Raw genomic sequence first — 17,540 nt, forward strand, 5'->3', positions numbered from 1 at the left:
CCTTCCAGCTAGTCTCCTCCCCTCCTTCTGAGTGTGTGTCAGTGACCCAGAGGCGGAGTGAGGCGGAGGGACCGTCGGGGGGCGCCGCCGCTGCCGCCTCCAGCAGCAGCACTAGCCGTACCGCGCGTTCGGATTTGCCTCGAGCCCTCCGGGAGCGCATCACAAAGCGGGCCCCGCGGCTCTCCCTCCGCCCGCGGCTCGTCAGCGCTCAGCTCCGCGGCCAACTTCCCCTCGCCGGGCTCGGCCGGCTGGCGCGGAAGGCGGCGGCGGAACGCCGGGCTGTCTGCTCGCGCTCCCCGCGCACGCACACTTCACCCCCTCGCCCCGGGTCTCGGGGCCGTGCTGGGATTCCGGCCACCAGCAATTGTCCGGTGAGTGTGGTCGCGGCACGCCGCGGGAGGGGTCGACACGGAGCGGGCGAGGGGTGCGGGCCAGGCGGGCGCGCAACTTCCTCGGCGGCTTCCCGGGGCGGACGGCCGGGTTTAGGCGGCCAGCTTTCCCCGCCCGCCTGCGCGCCCCCGCGCCGAAGCGGAGTTTGCGGCGCCCTCATCCCGCGCCTTCGCAGGAGGAAGCGCCTTTGTCAGGAGCCGGCCCGACGCGCCCTCCCCCTCCGCCCAGGAACGGGCGCGCGGCGGCCAAGTCCGAGCCCCGCGCCCCGCGCCGGGCCACCAGCTGAGGGAGGGGAGCTTCGCGGGGGCGGAGAACGAGGTAGAATTGAAAGAGAAACAAAGGGGGGCGGAGGGCTTTTCTTTTGTTTGTACGAATCTGATAACTTCTTTTTCCTTCTTTACATAACACAGACTTCCAAGTTAGTCATTTTGTTTATTGTCATGATTATTGTCATCATCACTGCTTGTCCCTCGCGTTTCCTTTCATCTGTGGATCTCAGAGCACTTAAAAACACTAATTAGTTACACCTCCGGGGCCCCTACGAAACAAAGTTAATGCGCCGGTTTCCGTAAGTGGGTAAACTGAGGTCCGGAAGAGCTCTCTAATTAATGGATACCCTTGATCTTCCACCGCGCCTGGTGTCTGAGGACCTGAAAGCATTTATGAGTAAGAACTGGTTCTTCAGTGCCCTATGGAAAAGTTGAAGATACTCATTTTACTTACAGGTTAACCGAAGTCTAAAAGAAGTCTGGGTAATTGTTAGGTAGTTGAAACAATAACTCTTCTTATACGGTGTTTTGAATCTTAAAACCTCAAAGGACTCTTGAAAAATGCTACGAATGGGGAGAAAGAATACTGTACACCATAAACTCATCTCACTCATCTGCTTTTATTTTTGTACCTGCGGGTAGGCAAGACAGCAATGATGGGGGTGGGAGGGCAGAGATTTTTTTAATGTAGGTTTAACAGATTTAGTCACAACACACAAGGAACTGTGTCTTGGTTTTAATAGCACCAACAGCCTTCCCATCGTTTAGTCATCAGATTGAGTGAGCACCTTATCCATAAGGTGCTGGTTGTACAAAGAACCAGAAGCTTTAAGTGTAAGAAAAGGTCGTCTGTTTGTTTTGGTTCAAAGGCTGTGTACTTCTCTTATTCTACAAAATGCTATTTTGTTTGCATAGCAGCTGATCTTTTGTTTCACAACTGGCTTTGTCTTTTTCTACTTGAATATGTATTTCTTTTGTAATTGAGGAGAACCGTAAGAGGTTTTTTGTTTGCTGTTTTTTTGTTTGTTTGTTTGTTTTTTAGTTTGCCTAGTAGTGTGAATGTAAATTTTTGAGTTGTGGAGAAGGTTCAGTTTCTTAAGCTCTTCTGTTTCCGTTTATGACCTTTTCTTTATAACCAACAAAATGTTTTTTCAGGGTGATCAGATTTACAGCTCTCAAAACATTGTCTTTCTTGTACAAATAAAGCATATGCATTTTTATGTTTTTTATTCACACCAACATCCTCTTCTAGAAGAAAATACTTAATGCTGAGAACAAGTTTGTTTATTTTGATAATTGATCCAGACTGGAAGGTACCAAAATTTTAAATCAAGCATCATCACTACTAGTTATTTCCTGAGGCGACTAATGGTCAGAATTGGAGTAACAGTACTTTCTCTTATCCTAAATTCTCCTGAATTTAATTTCGTATTTTATAGTTGCCCCCAGATTTTAGACTCTGGTGGTTCCATCAGTAAAGGAAAAGATGTTTATTTTGATAACCTGTCCTCTAACCTGACTTCTTTCTATAGTATGTTGAAAGTCCTCTTTCTATAGTATGTTGAAAGAAATCTTAAGTTTAAAACAAGCAGTTGAAAAATAGAACAGTTAAGGGTGTGTATGGAAAGATGCATGTAGTGAAGTGGTTATAATGCTTCATCTAATAAATTTAAGACTTTTAAAGAGAAAACTTGTTACCTAAGTTTTTATTAGTGTTATGGAAGTGCTGTAATGTAATAATAGCAGTTATTGACTTGAAAAAAAATGAGCTGGGAATTGTGCTTTAGTGGTAGATTTGGGGGGAAAGGGGCAAAAGTCTGTGCTCGCCTTAAAATTTTCATTTAAGTCACCTTACAGTTGGTTATGTTGAACTTTTCCTGTAGCATTTACAAGCCAGATTTACCAGAGACATTTGTATTTTAAGGAAGCTACTAACACAATGTCTTTATTCAGTCACTGGAGTCCAAAGGCGGAAGTTAGTGTGGACTGTCCGAGGCTAGAATTGCAGGTTTCCTGGTTTCTTAGGGACCCCTTAAAGGAAATGACTGAAAAGTACAGGGCAGGAAACTGAGTCTAGTACTGCTGAATGTTCTTGAGCCAAGTTTCAAGTGGAGGTCCTACCTCTGTTTCCATCTGACTTTGTTTCAGCTTCCTTGCAGGTTGTCAAAATGTTACTTGTATGTGAAGAGCTCTGTCAATTCAGAATATGCCTTATTGTGGTTGTCCAGTAGGTCAGAATAAGAACTATAGTAGTCCTGCTTTGTGAACAATTGTTTTCAGACAGTTTTCAGCATCTGTAGCTGATAAAGATTTTAAGTTGTAGGATTTTAAATGTAGGAAACTATTTTTCCAACATTCTCACATAAATACATCTTATCATGGCACATCAGTTCTCATTTTTATTAAATCGGAAATGCTTATGTGGATTACTTTATTACATCTGTTTTAACTGTGTGTATGGAAATATAATGACAAGTGCATGATGGCACTGAGAGATGGTTCTAGGAGTTTCTCTGGAAAAATCATGTTATTCCATAAAGTTGTATCTGTGTCTTTTAAGTGAGGAGAATAAAACAAATGTAAAAGCCAGTAGAAAGAAGGGAGAAAACCAGTAGACTGAAAGGAACCTGAGGAAGATGCTTTTAAAGAGTACAATACTACAGATTCCTGGCAACATTATATAAGGGACACAATTCTAGCTAAAGTCTATAAACAGTGAATTCCACTTAGCACTTTCTGTTTATAGATCTCCAGCCATCTTTTCCAGATTCCCTCTAAATATATCACACAGGAAAAGTAAATAGAAATCATTCTTTCAAGGGATTTGGATTGTTGGAGCATTTTTTTTTTTTAAACACATGTGGTAGTTTAATATTTGTCTTAGTTTTAAGTTTGACCTCTGCCAAGAACATTTTCCCCACACTAATGTGTGGGAACCTCAAAACAAGAAATATTGGACACTGAAAGAACGAGATATAATTTCAAATTGGACTACTAGTTCTTATGTTCTTTTGAAAGATCACTTCTAATAATTATTCTTTCCAAAGGTTGAACATAATTGCCCTTAGTAGGTCCTACACTAATTTGATTGTTTTTGCCGAATGGATTTGCATATAATAAAGAGAAAGCACAAGATTTCCTAAATGAATGTCAGGGAATTTCTGATTTTTTTTTCTTTTTAAATAAAAGTTATTGAAACATGAACATCTGATTGGAGCCCTTCAATTAGTATAGCATCCTTCTGAAATAAACTTAGAGGAAAAGAACTTCATCTGGTAATTTAAGAGAACTGAATTGTAAATAAGCCTAAGAAGACCTGATTATTTTTTCAGCATGTTGCACATAATGTTTTGGATTTTTTTTCACCACAATAAACTCATTTCAGAGAAATAGAGTTCTACTTAGTACTACTTGTACCACTCCGTATTACTTTTTTACACTTCAATATACCATTTACAGGAAAAAAAAATAATGTTGCTAGTGCCTGTAAATGGGAAAATCTTGACATTTGTCATTTCCCAGTTAATCTTGACCACCATGTAGGTTGGAATAAAAGGTTTTTAAATTAAGTACACATGTAATTTACTTCCTTTTCAAAGAATTTGTTGCTGAATTTTTATAATGAACTTCTTGGGATGTTGCTAGTTCTAAAAATATTCAGTACCCCCAGTTTCCCACCATTTTCTGCATTTTCTATTTTTTTGGCTACAATTTGCTTGGTCTCCTAAATTGTCTAAAATAAGCTAGAAAAGACTTACACCTACTTGACAAGAAATAGTAATTTAGTATGCTAAACTTAAAATTTCAACATACAGGAGTTCCCGTCGTGGCGCAGTGGTTAACGAATCCGACTAGGAACCATGAGGTTGCGGGTTCCGTCCCTGCCCTTGCTCAGTGGGTTAACGATCCGGTGTTGCCGTGAGCTGTGCTGTGGGTTGCAGACGCGGCTCGGATCCCGCGTTGCTGTGGCTCTGGCGTAGGCCGGTGGCTACAGCTCCGATTCAACCCCTAGCCTGGGAACCTCCATATGCTGTGGGAGTGGCCCAAGAAATAGCAACAACAACAAAAAGACAAAAAAAAAAATTTCAACATACAAGGTACATTGAATCTATTTTGGAGATAGAAGTATACTTGCTTTGAAAGGGGCTAAAGCAAGGATATAGCCAATAAATTTCGTCTTGGGGACCAAATCAGATTGCCAGGTAGTGACTGCCTGGAGTGTTACGTTTGGAAAACTGGGAGTCCTGGTTGAGACTCAACAGAAAAGAGTACTGTGATTAGCAGTTTCTGCTGTTAGGTGGGCAGTGGGTTTTGGCATGAATGCCAGAAACTCAGTATTTATTGGATGCCTTTATGTGTCAGGTACTGGTCTAGATGCTGATATCACACACATTAGAATCTCTGCCTTTATGGTATCTACATGCTAATAACAGACAATAAAATGAAGTAAAATGTTTTGTGTTTTAATGACAAATGACCTGATTTCTTTAAGAAATAAATAGCGAGTAGTAAGAGAGGGAGAGGGAATATAAGATTAAAAGCAACTAAAGGGGCATAGCCATCAAATACATTATTTGGACCTTAGATCCTATTTTGAGCAAACTAACTGTAAAAAGACATTGATGAAAAATTGGGGAAATTTGGGAATTCCCATTGTGGCTCAGTGGTAATGAACTCAACTAGTATCCATGAGGATGCATTTTGATCCCTGGCCTTGCTCAGTGAGTTAAGGATCCAGCATTGCCATGAGCTGTGGTACAGGTCGCAGACTTGGCTCAGATCTGGCATTGCTGTGGTTGTGGTGTAGGCCAGCAGCTACACCTCCAGTTCATCCCCTAGCCTGGGAACTTCCATATGCTTCCGTGCGACCCTAAAAAGACACCCCTCCCCCCAAAATGGGGAAATTTGCACATTGACAGGATATTTAATGAAAAGGAATTGTTAATTTTTTAGGGCGTGATAATGTATTATGGTTTTTAAAGGAGAGTCCCTACCTTTGGAAATATAATGTATTTATGAATTAAAATATATCTGATTTTTACTATTTTAAGTGTGGAGGGGAGAGGAGCATAGATGAAACAGTATTGGCCATATATTGAAAATTGTTGAAACTAGATAATGGATACATGAAATTTCTTATATTCTCTCTACTTTTGTGTTTGAGAATTTCCATAATTAACAGTTTTACATACACACACAAATGAAGCAGAGAAGGAGAAGAGGGAATATGTGGGTTCTGAGTATGGGATGGCAGGAGGATGCAGAAAAGACCTTACCAAGAAAGTGTACATGTTTTAAAACCTGAAGGAGGTGAGGGACTGAGCCTTACAGGTAATCTTCAGGGCAGGACATTACAGGCAGAGGGAACAAGTGGCCCTGAGATTGGAGCATGATTGGAACGCAGGAAACTAAGAAAACTAGTGCATCTGGGTTAGAGTGAGAGAGACTAGTAGGGGATAGTCAGATAAAGGGAGGGTAGAGGAGACCTGATTATACGGGACCTGGTTGTCCATCCTTCTTTTAAAGTAAGGATGTTTACTTTGTATACTTCCCTGAAATAAATAAGTCATCCTGGAAGCTCTACACTTATTGCAGCAATACTAACATTACTCAAAATATTTTTGAAACTTTTTTTTTTAAATTGCCTTCTGAGCCAGTTTAAGAGCCGTGCATGAAAATGGCTCATTGCTTTCTATTTACTCCTTGACTTTAAGAAAAAAAGGGGGGTATTAGCCACATGGTATCTCATTTTATTAATCAGATAGGACTCAAAGAATTTTGATAAATAAAATAGGAAATAACTTCAGGCTATTTGTAAATATCACATCTGCTCTGAGAAGGCCATTACTCTCTTCCTAAAATCAGATCCACCCATAGACTAAAAAAGAGTTTTAATAATGTTCTGGACAATTGTAGCATCATTTAGAATAAGGATATAATCTGTGAGAGTGACTCATATGAAAGAGACTGTACTCACTGGGATATTTAAATTGGTGCATTAAAACACACATTCATACAAGACCATGCGTATTTCTTGATACTTAAATATTCAAAGCAGTCATTGCTGATAAGTTTCGTTTGTATCATCTGTTCAAGACTGAATGTATGGTATTTATAATGTAATGAAGTTGTATAACTTTCTTGTTGCTATGGCATACACTTGGGAACTGAAAGACTAGCACACATTTAGTGTTAGGAATCTGAATTTCAAATCTTCTTGTATTCACGCCTCATTTCTCAGTAGTTGTTTCAAGAACATGCTGATTTCCCATAAATAACTCTTTTTAAATCTTTATTATTAAACTGATAGAAAAATCAGACCTCATCCTCCAAATATTGGAAAATCCCCCCAGAAAAAATCCTCCATAAATAAGAATTTTTTTTTAATCATCTACTTATAGGATGATATACATGTAGAAGTTACTAGTTTTAAATGATTTTATACTAGTTCATTTTTTGTAAGAATAAGTTTTCCAACCTGGGAAACTAAACTTATTTCAATGATTTTTACTTTACTGATAACATTGAATAAAGAAAACATCCTTTTTCTAGTTAATTATACATAATGGGAGGGCATAATATTTAACCAATAATATGCAGAATTTAATGGGATTAGGTAGAATTTGTGAAATTTTATTATGTAATACACTTTAGGAGTGACCACTAAGCATATGAGTATATAACTGTAAAAGGAATACTTTAACAAAGCTTCCTATTTTAAGCATTATTCAGAAAAGTGTTAGGAATCTAGTTCTTTAATTCACTCAGAGTTTTTGTCCCTTTGGTGGATGGATGGTTGGGTAGATAGATAGATAGATGGATATAGCCAACCAGCCAGCCCCTTTCTTCATACACTGCAAATGAAGGATTGGTATATGAAGGATTGAGGATTGAGCTGCTAGGCTGGATTGTTTAATGTGTCTTAAACACTAACCTATTAGCATGGAACACAGAGCCCATGTTTAATTTCTGGGCTTTCCACTAGCTCTGAAAGTCTTTAACAAGCTATCTTTGATTCAACTGTAAAATAAAAGTGGTAGTTTTTCAGAAAGGGCTTTGAAATTCTGAGATGGTGACTACACTGATGTGTGGCTCATTTTAGAAATAGCTTTCAATCTTTTGATATGGTGGTAAGATTATCAACCTGACTATTTTTGTGGAATAAATAACTTATGATGGTGGAGGAAGAGAAAAGGGGAGAGGAGAAGGAGCAAGAAAAGGAAGGAGAGAAAAAAATTGGCTTCCACAAAATTGTAAACATGGCCATGGATAAATATTTCTTGTAACTTGGATCTACTTAAGTGTCTATGACTTTTAACGAGCTAAGACTCAAACTTATAAATGAAGTAGAGAATAGTAATGATAATGCAGTTCCCATTTCAAGAAAAAAGTTTGCTCTGCAAAAGGGACATCTTATATTTCACGTTGACTTAAACATTATGACCATAATAGAGTCTTTACTTCATTTTGGAACTAATGATGATGATGAACAACAGTTAAGAATTATTTGGAAGTTCAGTCTATTAATAACATAACTCTGTAGATGTTTGCAGCATCAGGTTCCAGGTTACTCCTTTCATCTTATGCATTGTGAATACTCATATTCCACATCCTTACTTCTCTTCTCTCTCTTACTCTCATCTATCACTCTGCCACTGGCTCTGTTTATATCTTCCTTTAGTAGTGCCCATTGCTCTTCCACAGTGTTTTCTGCATTTGTCTGCCATTTTTTTATATTTATAAAGTGGGCTTGGAATGAATTAAAGGCCTAAAAGAACTGTCATGTAGATGCCAAATATAATACTTTTCCTATTTGTGGTTTACCTATTTGGCTTCTTTTTATCTTTTCTTATCCTTTTTATAGTGTGTGTTCTGGTGGAGAGAGATTCCATCAGCTAGACACTAGAGATAACTGACCTATAGGATAAAATATTTTTTGAAGGAAATAGTAATAAACTCATTGATTTGAAAGCCTCAAAAGTTAATCCTCCTTCTATCCAATACCTGTACCTAAGCTAGCCTAGTGGAATTTCAGAAACTATTTTCAGCTCTTGGTGTATATTGTTGTCTTCTCTGAAAATGTCAAACGATCAGGGACTTCATCATCACTATCACTGTAGTAATAGTTGATCATAAATGGCCTTGGGGAAGAACTGTGTCTAGACTTCTCTGGAGCTGCTTTTTGACAGGCAAGAGGAAAGGCTAAAAAGATCAGTGAAGTGGTGAAGTCATTTATAACTTTCCTTCTTTCCATGGAATTAATTATGAGGTTACTGGCCCTGATTTTTTGCTGGTCGTGGTGTTCAACATATCAGTTGGCTTAATCTTCACCATTGAGTTTAATTTTATTTTTTACCAATAAATGAAAACAATTGGAGGTGTGTGGTTCTTCAAAACCTTAGGGTTGTGCTCCTGGTTCTTGGCAGATATTATCCACAGTACTTCATGTTCCTCTGGGTTTACGCCAGATCTCATGAACTGCATGTGCTAGAAACAGTAAAAGCTGATTTTCTTTAATTCTAGACTACAGTTTAACATAATGGAGTTTTCTTCAAATTGTCTCTCACTACCATACTTTAAATTTACCAAAGGACCAAAACATCTAAATTACAAAACTAGTTAAGTTTATTATTCATGAGAAAATGTGTGAAATGTGTGTCTGTTATAAAGTACTGGCTGCTTCTAATTAGAAAGCACAGTCTTATAGACAGACTTTATGTATATGAAAGCTTTTTAAATTACTTATTGCTTTACTGTAATTTCCATTTAAAATGGATGATTTAGTCTCTGAATTAGTCCTATCAGTTCACTGAAAGAGCTGTGAATTTTGAGGTAGACTCTTAAAACTGTTCACCATACAGCGGATCTGTGACTTCAGTGATGCCAGACTTTTAAAAAAAATTGATTACTGACACTAACTTAACAAGAAGAAAATCCCATTTTGCAGAAGCTTCTTGATGGTGTGTTTTTAAGAAATGGCACACCAGCTTTATCTGCATATAGTTCAGTCCTTTAAGAGGTCTTTTAGGGCTCTAGCCAGAATTTGCTTCCTGGAGCTGTCTTTAAAATCACTTCCAAAAAGGATTTGCTGGGTTTCAAAATTGAGTAGGCTATTAATGATTCAGTATGCCCCCTCCTTCTCCTCCTACTTCTTGAATTGAAAGCTCCTTCATAGCATCTATGTGCCCTGAGTCATCATGGCTAAACTCTAAAGAAGAATTGTCGCATGGAAAAATTCACCATGCAGTATAATTGTCAGAAAACAATCAGAGTCAGAGATCATTCACATTGATCACAATGATACAACTTAGAGGTTGTGGGCTTCATTTAAATCTTTGAATGTAAAGACTTTACAGTAAGTCTTTTTATTCTAGGACTTGTAAATTCTGAGGGCTTGTTTATTCCCAGTTAAATTTTAATTGATTTTAAAATTGTTATTTATTACACAAGAAGGACTTTTAAATGATGATTGAATGGATATATCATAAAGGAAAAGCAGGATAAAAACCACTATACGAAAAGTCAGGAGACGTAGAATTCTTGTCCATATAGGATGCAGCTCATATATTTCACTTAACCTCTCCAAACCTTAGTTTCCTTTTCTTTACAAGGAAGGTTAGCAACTCTATGAGAGCCCTCTTTGGAACCAACCCATGGCAGGTTAAGCTGTCTAAAGCTGGTTTGGGGTTAGCACTGTCAGCACTGGTATGGTTGGCATTCTAGACCCAGTCTTTCGTCTCAACCTTACAAGGTCTCTTCCAGCTCCAAGCTGCCATGACTTTGAATGATTTACCTGTGGGAAGTTTCTCTTTTCTTTTTGAGTCTTTACTGTCTTTTCACATGACTGTTCAGGGTTGAAACTTACTTTGTAAACTTAAGAATTCTTTATAGTCCGGGAATGCATGTTTTTATTTCACGTAGCACAATAGACTGAATGTTTATGTCCCTCAAAATTCATGTGTTGAAACCTCATCCCTAATATGGTGGCATTTAGAGGTAGAGTTTGGGGGAGTAATTAGGTCATGAGGACAGAGCCCTCTTGAATGATATCAGTGACCTTATAAAGGACCTCAGAGAGATCCTTCACTCCTTCTGTCATGTGAGGGTGCAGCAAAAAGGCTTCTATGAATCAGGAGGTGAGCCCTCGTCTGACACCACATCTTCCAATGCCTTGATCTTGGACTTCCCAGTCTCTGGAACTGTGAGAAATAAGTCTCTGTTGTTGATAAGCCATCCAGTCTGTGGTATTCTGTTAGAGCAGCTCGGATGGACTAGGATGTCTTGTGATGTTAAGAACAGGTGATGGGAGAAAATTCATGGGGGCACTTAAAATTCCAAATGGAGGGAAAACAAGTCAGAATGGTTGGTGATAACTTGATTAACTCATTTCAACTCCTGAATGTTTCTCTGGTAAAAACCTGAGGTTCAGAGTGATGTCATTTCTGTTTGAAGGTCACAGAATGAAGCAGAACAAATACTAAACTGAGAGATAACAGGCCTGAGTTCTAGCTCTGTGAATTGGTTTTTAACTTGGTTAGTGTCTTCATCTGTGTAGTGGTAACAGACCACTGCTTCTCAGATGTTAATGCTTGGGAATTATCTGGGGGTAATGTTAAGATGATTATTCTGATTCAGAAAGTCTGGATGGGCCTTGAGATTTTTGCATTTTTAACAAGCTCCCAGGTGTGCCACTGCTGTATGCCATGGTCCATACTTTGCTTTATAAAAGTCTTGTGTTGGTATGGGGCTCCTTCTGGCTGGGTCCTTAACATCTTAATGCCATGTCTTTCTCTCCAGCTGTTTCACATCAAGTTTCATTAAGCTTGTTCTTTCTGAAGCTTCTTCCTAGCTTCATTCCATTTTTTTCCTCAGTCTGACCACTTCTTTACTTTTGCTATTTTTCCTTTTCCAGAACTAACTACATAGGTGGTCATTCAAGTTAAGAGTCTTGGATGTGAAGAAAACTGGATTCAATTCCCTCCCCTGCTAATTAGCAGCCTTACTGCCTCAGGCAGTTGACTCAGTTTACTTAACCTTTGGAAGCTTTGACTACCTTTCAAGTAGGGTTGTTGAAAGAAATAGAAATACTATATAAAGCCCTCAGCACTGTGTGGAGCATAAAGTAGATACTCAAAATTTGGAAGCTATTTTTATTACTCTTATCAGCATCCTGATTTGGTTTTGTAGAGGAGAAAAGGGAGAGGGCAGTATTGTTCCCTGGCCAGGGCCTTCCTTGCTGTGTGGCACATTTAAATTTTCAGCTGCCTACCAGACATATTAATCCAAATTCTTCGAATTTACTACAGTTAAAAAGATCCCTTTCTTCTTTCCATATCTGTTCCGCCTCCTTCAATCCTGATGGAAGTTAATGTTTCACTCTCTACCTGCCGAGGCCAAGAACCTGTCAGTTCCGCCCAGCTCCTCAAGTACTACTTTTCCTCTATCCTCACTTCTACCCTTAGGTCAGCTCCTCATCCACTTTCACCTGGATTGCTTTTATCTGATCTTGCTGTTTCCAGTCTCCTCATGCTCCTCACATCCTCCTCCTCCAACATATCCTCCATACTGCTTTCAAAGTTATTTTCCTAAAAATCCTTTTTCTAAAATCATTGTTTCTTGAATGCCTACTAGATGGAAGGCACTGCAAGCATTGAGTATACAGTGAGAGAACAGAATGGGACACTTAATTCCTAATGAAAATCACAGCCTAGGGAGAGAGACAGATACTAAAAACAAATGTACGAGTAAACACAAAAACAACAGTGCTGTGAGAGACACTAATGGGGGCACTTGTATAATATTAGGTGGTCAGAGAAAGCTTTCTGAGGAATCAGCTCTTAAGCTGCTATCTCAAGAGTGAGAAGGCGGACTGTATTGTTCCAGTGGGGGCAGAGACCCTGAGGTGGGTCACTTAGAAGTGAAGTGATAGGTCATGGGGATGAACAGGATCCAGAGGGTGAGAGAGAAGGCATTAAGGACTTCCAGGTTTCTAGTTGAGCAATTACTGGGCTCATAGTGGTGCCACTTAATGAAGGTAAAAGATTAGGAATAGGACAGGCTGGAGAAAGGGAAAGATCATGCATTTCTTTTGTTAGAGAACCTGAAAAAAACATAGATATATCAGTTTCTCTCTTGGCTTATAAAATGCTTAAATAGTTGTTCCTAACTACCTCTCTAGCTTCTTCCTGAGCTTCCCTTCATTACTGTTTAAGCCATAATGAAAATCCTTTTGAACCTTTGTATATGTTTTTCTTTTTACTTGGAATAAATGTCTCTGGCTGAGGCCTTTTCATCCTTCAGAGCCCATCTTTGGAAATTATTCTTCCATAGAATGTTCTCCCATTTCTCCATGTTTAGGTCCTGGCCTTTTTGCTGTCATTTGGTTAACATTTGGTTAAAATGTCTGTTACAGGGAGTTCCTGTTGTGGCTCAGCAGTTAAAGAACCCGACATAGTGTCCATGAGAATGTAGGTTTGATCCTTGGCTTCACTTAGTGGGTTAAGGATCTGGCATTGCTGCAAGATGCGGCGTAGGTCACAGATGCGGCTTGCATCCTATGACAGCATTTCTGTGGCTGTGGTGTAGGCCTGAAGCTGTGGCTCCGATTTACCCCCTAGCCAGGGAATCTCCATATACCACAGGTGCAGCCATAAAAAGAAAAAAAAAATGATATAGCGCTTATATTAGAATTTCTCTTTTTAACATTGGGGCACATTTCACTAAACCATGAGCTGTGTGGGTACAGAGATCTAAAAGATTATTGCTTTTGTGTTCTCCAGGTCTAGCATATAGGGCACCTAGGAGCTGCCCAGAAAGGGTATAAGCGGGTGTTCTTACTTAAGCAGTTTGACCCTACTCAGTGACCTAGGATCAGTGTTCTTTGCTTCCAAGTGGCCCCAACACTACTTTTACTAAAGTACATTGACATTAAATTGTTTTATATAAGTTTCTTTTTTTTTTTTTTTTGGCCCCACCTGCGGCGTATGGAAGTTCCCAGGCCAGGGATTTGACATCTGAGCCGCAGCTGCTACCCATGCCACAGCTGCAGCAATGCCAGATCTTTAAGCCACTGTGCCAGGCTGGGGATCGAACCTATACCGCTATAGAAACAACGCTGGATCCTCAACCTGCTGCACCACAGTGGGAACTCCCAATACATAAGTTTTTTGAGGACAAGGTTTTCCTTGTCTCCCTAGTACCTAATACGGTATGTACAATCAGGAAAATTCCATTAGGCCAGACTCATTGTGGAATATCTAACCAGTAGCACCCTCAGTGGATGGGTATTATGGAGCCTAGAGGTTAGGAAAAAGGGAGATCAATGTAATTAACAACATACCTCAAATGCTTGCTATTCTTGATAAAAAGATACAAGTATGCTCTAAATAAAATAAAATCCCACCATTCCTTTGAAATAGCCATGGAGATCACTTGTTATCTCCATGTCATTAAATCCAGTGGCACTTTTCCAGTATTCATCTTACCTGACCTCTCTTAGCAGCATTTGACATTGCTGACTACCTCCTACTTTTTGAAAAATTCTTCTTCACTTCCAGGACACCATATACCAACCAGCATCTTGATCCTGTGCTTTATCACCCTCAGAGCTGCTGCTATCCTTTCAGAATCCTAAATTTTTGACTTCCTCAAGCCCTAGTCTTAAGTTTTCTTACTCTTACTCTTTTCCTATGTGATTTCTCCTGTATGTTGAATATTTCTAGGTTTATATTTCCATTCCAAGCTCCAGGGTTGTTTATGTAGTTGTTTCTTACTCTTCCCGTGGATGTCTCAAAGGTAACTCAAATTCTCATGGACAAAGTCAAACTAATGGGAACCTCAGGGTACCACCAGACTGTAGAAGTTTTTGAAGAGTGATTTATTACCCTTCATAAAAATTAATTTCCAGCATTTTAACCCCCAGAATTCTCTTAAGCAAGAAATAGTTGGTATACTAAAGTAATTATTTTTAAATAATTGACACTATAAATGTTCAAGTAAATAGAAATTGACTGTCAGAAGTACTGTAACAGTAAACTTTTATTGAGCTACTACTTTGTATTAGGTACTTTGTTTTCATTTTCTTAGCAGCTCTTTGAGGTAGGTAATATTATATTGTTGAAAAATAATAGATTATAATGTTTATAAGCATAGACTTCTCAGATTCCTATGCTAGCTACCAGCCCTACCCACTTATTAGCTGTATGACCTCAGGTAACTTACTGATCTAGTCTCAGTTTCTTCATCTGTAAAACGGAGATGATATTATTATTTATCTCCTGAGAACATTAACATCTCCTATGAAGAAGTTAAAAAATTAATATGTAAAGGTCTTTGAAAAACACCTGGTACATGATAAGCACTGCATTCATGTTAAGATTATTATTTATCTTAGGTTTACAGGAGAGGAAACTGAGTCTCGGTACAGCTGGTTCAAGTCTCGTACCTATTAAATGACAGTGCCAACATAGACAGTCTGACTCCAGAACTCCCTTAACTCACTATATCTTACTTCATCTCATCTGGTAAGGATTCATCCTTTGCACACAGACTCCAAATTAACGGTCTCATTGTGATCTTAAGAGTGTTGTAATTCACTTGAGCACTCACATCTGGTGTTTTAAAATGTGGAAGATCTAGAGTATGCAGGTAAACTTTTCCTTTATTAAGATTAGGGCATGTATATATATATATGTATATAAGGATATACATCTTAATTCCATTTTACTCCATGTCTATTTGTTTTTCTTCCTTTGTTGTTAGCAGTTAAGTCACCAAAATCCCTAGAAAGTGGTAGTACTAATTTTATATTACTCTTAAGTAACTTTAGTTGTTGTCATTTACTTACTCTGTTAAAACCTCTTCGGTTAAACTTTTCAGAATGACTTGGGATCTCAATAGCATGTTGTATCCACATAGTATGCTTAAAATCAGTAATCTTTATGATTTTGAATAACTTATTAGTTTTGAAATTATGCGGTGATTTGCCTATTTTCAGAAGTCTAAGATGTTTCAATTTCTGAAGGAGTTTTCCTTTAAATTTTAATTGTATCAGTTGCTTTTCGAAAAGGAATTTTGATTTTAGTATTTTGATGTCTTTGTATTAGATTCTAGATGTAGTTGAATCTGCTTAATTTTATAAGCTTTAGTCTTTGACTCTCATTTAGGCCTTTAGTGATAAAACATATCTGGTTATTATTTACAGTTTGCTTCCTAGCCTCTCCACCCTCAATTACTTATTTCTTTTTCCATTTTTTATTCTTATTCCTTTTTAGCAAAAAAAAATTTTTTTTACTTTGTATTAAGACAAATATAAAGACAAGATACAAAGTCTTTCGTAGCCTTTGGACTTGGGGGGTGGTTCTCGAGGAGTTTGGACTTTGAAAAACCCAATTGTCCAAGAGCAAGTCTGTTTCTACATTGTTTTTGGAATTGAATTCTATGACCTAGTGTATTTACTATTAGGGAAACACTTAAAATAGTTATGTCATTTAAGACTCTTAGTATCCTGACAGAAAATTCCATTCAAACTGGATTAAGTGGGGGCAGGGTGCAGGGAGGATTAACAATAACCTGTGTAAACTGGTCCAGGATAGGTGTGGCTTCAAGAGTAGCTCCACCCACGGCTCATATAGTGTCATCAGGACTCAGTTTCTTTATGTTTCTTAGCATTGCTTACTCAGTGTTAGCTTTATTTTCCAGCCCTACATGAGCAAAAGGTAACTTCAGTCCCTTTAGCCCCTCAATCCTTGCAGTGTCATGTGTACCTGGAAAGATTAACCATCTTTTTTCTAGAAGTCCCAGCAAAAGTCTCACTGCATCTCGTGGGCTCATACTGGCCCACTCCCCTTGAGGCCCAGGGAATATGAAGATCGGATTGTCTGGGAGAGAACCATATACCTAGCCATTGAGTTTTTAGGGTGTAGTCAACTCCACTAGACACACATAATCTTTATATATTTACAAAAAGGAAACGAAGGGAGTTCCCATCACAGCTCATTGGGTTAAGAACCCAGTTTAGTGTCTGTGAGGATGTGGGTTTGATCCCTGGCCTCACTCAGTGGGTTAAGGATCCAGCATTGCTGTGAGCTGTGTTACAGGTTGCAGATGTGGTTCAGATTCTGCTTTGCCATGGCGTAGGTCGCTAAACCGCAGCTCCATTTCAGCCGGTAGCCTGAGAACGTCCATATGCCACAGGTGCAGCCATTAAAAAAAAGAAAACGAAGATATCCTTATGCTACCAGAAGGATGAATGCTGGGCAGTGGAAAATAGATGGACTTAATAGTACCTTTTCCATTTTAAGAGTTAGCACTCAAGTAGAAAAGACCAGTTTATTTTTTTAATTTAGTATTTAGTGCTAATTTGGAATTTGTATGATTTCACTTCCAAACTACTGTTTTTAAAGCAATATATCAGAAATTGCCAGGACTTTCCACCTCTGAAGAGCTTTGAGAATGTATAAAAATTTTAAATTTGGTGCTACTTTAACAAATACCATATTATCAACCTTCCTATTATAGTAATCCAATTTGTTGCTAGCTAGTTCTTATGATATAGGATGGTGTCTTTATGGAGTAACATGTTTTTCTAGGTTAACACTTCTTTCATGCCTTAAGCAGACTGGACTCTTGGACCAACAAATTTATAAAGAACCATCAAATCAAAGGTTCTCTCCTGGACACTCAGGGCCTTGGGAAGGAGTAAGGGGTAATAAGGGACGCTAAAAATGGCTTTACATACTCATTTCTATGATGGATTTTAGTCTGGAAATGAAAACTTGATTCTTACTGAAAAAATAAGATACCCATTGTAGGGTTACTGTGGCTTTTTAACATCAAAAATATGAAATGAAGTGGGAAATAATATTTACATTTCAGTCTCTA

The 17,540-nt window shown here is 38.7% G+C and overlaps 1 protein-coding gene across 1 annotated transcript in view; it reads left to right on the forward strand.

Annotated features, from left to right (window-relative positions):
• Positions 1 to 240: 240 nt before the first annotated feature.
• Positions 241 to 17,540, forward strand: part of PELI1 (pellino E3 ubiquitin protein ligase 1) — a 56,458-nt gene continuing 39,158 nt past the window's right edge. Inside the window, exon 1 of the mRNA XM_047781941.1 lies at positions 241 to 371. The gene's annotated coding sequence lies outside the window, so the exon portion shown is untranslated. The remainder of the gene's footprint in view (positions 372 to 17,540) is intronic.

The sequence above is a fragment of the Phacochoerus africanus genome, chromosome 5, assembly GCF_016906955.1.
Source record: "Phacochoerus africanus isolate WHEZ1 chromosome 5, ROS_Pafr_v1, whole genome shotgun sequence".
NCBI lineage: Eukaryota > Metazoa > Chordata > Mammalia > Artiodactyla > Suidae > Phacochoerus > Phacochoerus africanus.